Below are 7,507 nucleotides of genomic sequence, written 5' to 3'. Positions count from 1 at the left end.
AAGAAAACGGATAAACAATTCCTAACCTCTGCAAGACTTTGACAATCTTTGAAATATTTGTTGACGATTTCGTAAAGATATTTCCGATAAAATTCGTTGAGACATTTTGTTCTTAAGTCCAGGCGAAATTTTCTGCGGAACTCATTTCAACAATCACTAGAGATAATACAAGTGATAATTTTGACGAAATTTCCAAGAGAAATCAGGAATTCATTTACAAGCAGGAACAGAACATCGTTTTTAGATCTTCTGCAGAAATTTCTGTGATGAAAAACAGAGCAATATCGAATTGCAAAAAAAGAAAATAAAGCGAATCGTACAATGAAATCGAAGAATATAATTTAATACCATATAATAGAAATAATAGAAATATAAAAGTTGTTGTAAAAATCACAAAAAACATCTAAAGAAGTTGTTAAAGTTGTCATCTAGCCAAATAAATAAAAAAAAGATCAATGGACTTTCGGGATAGAAATGTTAAAATGGAAATCATAAATAATTTTTTGGAAGAATTTTATAAGGAATGATGATATAAGGATATGAAGATATTCATATCAGTTTAACAAGAAGTTTGTTGAGAGGGTCTGTCTTGAATTATAATGGATTTTTTCCATAGTTTCTTCAATGTATTTCACCAAAAAAAAACTAATCGAGATTCTAAAATGTTAACATGAATGTATATTCAAATATAATTGAAATAGTCACACATTTTCTTTAAGAAAAAAAAAAAACAAAATGCGGACAAATAATATCTTAAGAAATTGCCGTTTGAAATTCTCATATCACCATTCTAACACTGCAATTTTAATTCCGTCATAAAATTCTCACACAGAATTCGTTCACGTCTCAGGGTAAATTATGAGGGATTACTCTAGAAATATCATCAAGTTTTGTCAAAAAATTCCTTCGGATAAGTAAGGCAGAAATTAACCTATAGCCCAAGTTAACCTATTGCGGAAGAAGATGAACTTTTTTTTGAAAATTTTCAAATATCTTTGAATGCCTGCAACTGCCCTCACACAATCAAATGTCTATGAAATATGTATTTTCTTTCGAATATAACGGTTATTAGTTGATCGAATTCAATTAAAAGTGCTTAAGAAATCGTTCCATTAGCTTTTTCATCGTTTTTTAGAAAATTTAGATTTTTCCCGGGATCCCGGGAAATCCCGGGATTTGGAAAATAAAAATCCTGAATCCTGGGATTTTTTTCAGTCCGGGAAACAAACCCTCTACGTGTAATTCTTATGGGAGTGGCCAAATTAGAAGCACCCTGGCCAAAATAGATATATGGGAGCAGATTTTTTAAGGAAATATATTTTTTTCTTCTAGTTTTTAATCCAAATGTGTGGTTTTCACAGCTGTAATCATCATATTGTATTAGGATCTACTAGTAAAAATTAAATTTACGCCGATTAAGATCGCAATAGGCTGAATCCCGCACTTTGGCCAAAACTCCAGACTGGCCAAAACTGAAGCTTCTACGCTATTGCAGTCATTCAAACGGAAATCTATGGTGAAATTTTTATTTGAATACACAATGAGGAATATGCAAGTGAAACATTGAAAATACTATATTACCGTGGATACACAGTTATGGATCACATACGGTTACGTATTAATTCAATGTTTACGGTCAAATGTCGCCTCACTGCACAGCATGGCATAACACAGCATAGTCTTCATAGCATGAACACTATACTATTTATGCCACTCCATGCCATGCTAATCTGCAACTTACGATCGTAAACATCGAATTGATCCGTAACCGTGTGTGATCCATAACTGTGTATAACTGTATAACTGTATAACTGTGTATAACTACTTCCTGCCCACGATTTCTTTTAAAGTTTTGAATGCTAAGGAAGGCTTTGAATAAAAAGTGCTTGAACAAAAGTTATTAGGAATCAGCTCAATTTATCAAAATCGTAAAAAAGTTTTTAATTGTTTATCAATAGTTACTGATTGTTTATCAATAATTTCACTATTGAACCAAAAATTAGAGTGTACAAGTACTCCAATAAGCTTATAACCTCTTTCCAAATGCTCTTACAAAATATTGAAGTGAAACTGGTAAAGTGATGGTGCTCTACAGACGCCATGAGCGTTAAAGGGTTAACTTATCATCAGATAACTCTTGGTGTCCTAATAACTTTGCCTAAAACAAAATTCTTCAATGTGATCTGATTCTCGAGATACTCACTAGCGCTACCGACAGAATCCATTAATTAGGGACCATTCACAAACCACGTTGATGACCACGTTGGTCATTTCAGCCTCCTTCCCCCTTTCGTCCATACAAAAATTTAAAAATTTGTATGAAGCATTGACTTTGACCAGATCGCCCCCTCCCCTAAAAAGCCTGCATATCGGATATCTCTAGATGTCCTGATAAACTTTACCGTAGACGAAATTCTTCTAAGTGGTCTGGTTCTTCAGATACAGCAGTTTGGAATTTCCATGTCTCTCTAGAGCCACCTTGCGAATAAACCTAGAATCAACTAGTTCACTATCTGGCAGCTCTTGATGTCCTGACCAACTTTGCCGAAGACAAAATTCTTCTATCTGATCTGATTCTCGAGATACAGCAGTTTAGAATTTCTGGTGCCACCTAGCGGATAAACCTAGAATCAATTAGTTCACTACCTGGCAGCTCGTAATGTCCTGATCAACTTTGACGAAGACGAAATTCTTCTAAGCAGTTTAGAATTTCTAAGATACACTAGCGCCAGCTAATGGATAAACTTAGAATCAACTAGTGCACTATCGGATAGCTCCTGAAGTTCTGATCAATCTTGTCGAAAAACTCATCTCAAAACTAGACTCATCTAATTCATTATCGGACAACTCTTGATGTGCTGATCAACCTTGCTGAAGACGAAATTCTTCTAAGGGCCGATTTCTTCACCTCGGCTTAACCGGTAAGCTAGGCTTACCCATATAGTTAAACCTGGTTTAGCGCTTAAGCCAGGGTGAAGAAATCGCCCTAAGTGATACAGCAGTTTAGATTTTCTTAGACTCACTAACACCACCTAGCGGAGTGACATCTTCTTCTTCTTCTTCTTCTTCTTCTTCTTTGTGGCTCGACGTTCGCATTGGAACTTGGCCTGCCTCTCTTCAACTTAGTGTTCTTAGAGCACTTCCACAGTTATTAATTGAAGGGCTTTCTTTGCCTGCCATTGCATGAATTTGTACATTGTGTGGCAAGTACAATGATACGCTATGCCCAGGGAGTCGAGAAAAGTTTTCCGACTGGAACGGGAATCGAACCCGCCGTCTCCGGATTGGTGATCCATAGCCTTAGCCATAGCCTTAGAGGAGTGACATGGAATCATCTAATTAACTATCGGAGAGCTCCAATGTCCATGATGGGACGTTCTACCGTATCCAATAACCTTTTTTGCAAGTTGTTTTAATTCTCCTCAATCTTGTATTGTCTCCCCATCATTCAATCAACACATCCGGAGGACGCTCGTTAGTGATCCAAGGCCCCAATCGAAGTAATGTCAATCAACACCTATCTATCTCTCTCTCAATTTAATGGAAACATTCTAGCTTTTAGCTGAATCGGTTTTTCTCAACTATTTTGCGCCGGAACCGCCTCTCTTACCTACCCACAAACCAAACATACTCAGCTACGTAGAGCTTCGGTGGGGCTTCTTACCCCTTTAGAAAGAGCATCGGTGGAGCTCATGGGACGTTAGATGCGGTGAAGGTGCGGTGAAATCCGATGACGCAAGTTTCGATTTTTCGGGCCGCCGGATGGCACGTATTGCTGTGGTTTTCGATTGTGAAAATTGGAAAGCGGTTTCGGCCTGTGTGTGTAGTGGATGAACCTGAGTAGTGTGAAGACCGATGAATGACGAAGTTCGACAGGGTCGCACAAAAATAGCCTCCACCCCTCACAACTTCTGCCATTTTCACGACTTCTCGCCGTAGTGGCGATGCATTTTTCGCCGCTATGCTGTGGTGGATGTTAGGACACTCTCGAGACTCATATTGAGGCGAGGGAAAATCACCAAAACAAGGTGTAGCTCTACAACAACAACATCAATGCCCACAAACAAACCCCAATGCGTTGCGATTCGATGGCGGTGGCGTGTGTGCCCCTGTGGATTACCTTCAACGAGTTTGTTTACCTATGATCTAGAAACTCTCTAACTAGCTAGAGGCTCCAAGCAGCAACCCTACACTGAATGCGATCTGCCGTCAAGTACATACACGATGGTTCATACGAGAGCCACAGATTGGTGGCGGGCGATGGTTGTTGTGGCATGGTGTAAATGCGCACGATGGCGACGACGACTTACGACTTAGAAGGTGCAGTCATTGAAAACAACGTGCTCGGTGTGCTCGGTGGCCGTCAAGTTGAGCTAGAGCAGAACGGAGTGGACCGGCGAGTCGAGAGTTTAGCCAAGACAAGCACAAACCACCGCCGCACTTGAGATTGTTATCAGTATGTCTGATGGGGATTCGATTTGGGGGCACGACTATGAGTATTTTACTGAGTCAGCACAAGTTGTAGCAAAGTGATGAGACTATTTTAATTATTCACTGTTTGCAAATTTCAAAGATTGTTTGATTTTAGGAGATGTCAGAATTATAGATAGTAGAGTAAACATAGATCCGCGGACACCGCTGACTAAAATGTTTCAAGCGTGTAAGTAGTAATTTTCAAGAGTGCGACGGTGGAATATGACGTCATGCGCTCCATTGATGCTATCCAAATCGTGACGTCATGCTCGTTTGGATACAGATTTTGACAGTTCGTTTGGATACAACGGATTCATCAACACGGATCTATGTTTACTCTACTATCTATAGTCAGAATCATTCATTACAATTGTACAATTGTACGTACTATCTAAATAACGCAAATTTTAGAAACTTTCAATTTGAAGATAGGCAGAGTTTGCATACCAGCAGCCACATCGTCATAGATAGCAAGGTTCGTTTGAAGAATGTTTGATCTGTTACATACTTTACTGCTTGAGATGCCATTATTTGATCGTAGGTAGGTGTGGTCTAAGGGAGGGTTTGGTACGCTGCGCTGTTAGAAATCCGACCAGCAGAGTTAGAGTACGGTTGACGTTTCCATTCATCTGCCGGGTATGTGATTCAACAAACTGTTCAAGCGTAGGGAATTTTTAAAAGTTTATTTTTGGTTAACCTGCAACTCGAAATGGTTGAAATATTGTTTTCACTGTAACATCCTCTTTAATCAACAGTCGTCCCAATAATGGTTCATGAATATTAAACCGCTTTTATTCACAGAAAATGCTAAAATTGTTCTCAGAACACCGCTATCAACCTTTGATTAATTTCCCCCGTTCCAAGTCGCGTAATCGAATTTCGCAAAACATGCTATGTGGCCATATCAATCCCTCTCTCCGGAGGCGGCTCCCCAAGCCAGTTACCGAATTGCGTGGAATTCGATTCGTTGCGAAATTCTCTGTCCAAAAATCCAGTAACAGCACCAACGACATACCACGACCCGTAATCCTTTGTGAATTATTTCCATTTGTATGGTTTTCCGATAGCTTGCCCGTATGTAGAGAATCAGAATCGTCACGCGGATGAAAGTCAGCTACAGTGCAGTGGCCAGAGCGGAAAATTAAATCCTAAAAAAGCTCCGCACTGTCGGCGCTGTCTCTGATAGATAAACAATGTCGTCTCCCACCACAAGTAACCTCTCTAAGCTGATTAGGGTGACCAATTCGGGCCACAATCAACAATCCTCCTGCCCCAACCATTTCCCGAACAGCAGTAATGAATGTGGAAAAATTGATAAATTACCATTTACGTAATTAGGTTTAGCTTCTGTTTGGGTTTTGTGGCATCAGGGAAAATGGTGACTGGTGGCTAAGCTGATTGAAAGGGGGTTCGCGCCCGGTCCCCATCACATGGCACCGACGAGCAGGACGGAGGTTCATCGATGGCTTCTTCCTGCGTGCAATACGATGTTAGTATTAGTAGTAGTAGTAGTACCTCTGTTTGGCACTTAGGCAACTACTGTAAGCACTGGAAGGATTATGTGACAGGCTGGGAGGGGCTTGCTTTCGGCCAACTATTACCCATATTGTCGTATTGAACATAGAAGTTCACTACATTTACGAGGAATAGTAAATATACAATTTACGAATAAACTTTAGATTTCCCTTTTAAGTGAGACTAACAAGTAACATTGGTCCATTGGTTACCGTTTCTGATGCGTTCGCCGAAGGTTCTGGCTTCAATCTCTGGGCTGTCCCTTTCATAGCCATTGCTAAAACTAGAAACAGTTTGAAACCCTGTTTTCCTTCCATCCTACTCCACAAAATTGTATACTTGGCTTACCAATCGATGTTTCATTTATTTAAACTTACAAAACACACAACAAGTTTTAATCCATGCTCCCACCGTAGGCAAGAAAAAAGCAAGATTGAAACTTGATGTGGTAGATCTTACGCACCGTTCTAAGGTGATCTACCCACGTTACGGGACATTCTGCTAGAAAACTTCTATGTACAAATAAGCAGCGATTTTCGGTTGAAAAGATTGCTTCCGAAATTACAAACCAAATTCATCCAATGGAAACTGTTATTGGAGCTCCGATAGACATCCTTTTACGGACATTGATTCACAACTTGCTTCGTAGAATCAATCAGAAGAATTCTTAGAGATTTTTTTTTTCTTAAAATTCCTTTCAAAATACCATCTTGGAATTTCAGCAGAAAAAAACTTTTGTTGTTTTCATTGGAATTTCCTCAATTGGGTTTTTAAATTAAGAATAATATATTGATTTTTTGATTTTATTCGAAAGAGCACCTTTTTTTAAGCCAGTATGATTTTTTTCAGATTTTTTAAACTTTATTTTGATACCTAAATTCAATTACAAAAAGATTTTTTGAAATCACCTTTTGACAGCTGGGCAACTGCTTGACAGCTCCGCCCAGTACGAAATGCGACGAGGGGTGATTCGACAAATCGCTCCCATACAAACTTTAAATCGATTTTTAAATAGGTTCCCGGGCATAAAAGTTCATGAAAATTTGGATTCGGCTCAGTTTGGCATGTAGATTGTGAATATGGAATTATCTCAACACCACTAAAGAAGCCAATTACGGAATACAGGACTACGGCACAAATAACATCAAGAAATAAAAGCTAAAAACTCAAAAAGTATCATATGTATTAGCATAGTTGTTATGCAGGTACATTTCCAAAGATTTTTTTATGTAATTGTACTTATATCATATTTCGGCGGCATCCCGAGAACTGTGTCACATCATCTTCACAGTAACTTACATACAATATATCGCTTACTCAAAGTATACGGTATACCAATCCGTGTATCTGTTTGCCTATCTCACAGGCGTTGCTTCCTCAACGAGTGTGCTGAAGAAGAACAATTGATACCTGGCAGGCAACCAACGCATCGTTCACATTCTTTCAAAAGTGTAAAGTTTCGGTTTACCATTCCGTGTGGTCAATTACGAATTCTCAACGTACAATCTACTGCCTTACG

The sequence above is a fragment of the Aedes albopictus genome, chromosome 2, assembly GCF_035046485.1.
Source record: "Aedes albopictus strain Foshan chromosome 2, AalbF5, whole genome shotgun sequence".
Taxonomy (NCBI): domain Eukaryota; kingdom Metazoa; phylum Arthropoda; class Insecta; order Diptera; family Culicidae; genus Aedes; species Aedes albopictus.
This window is presented reverse-complemented; position numbering follows the sequence as displayed.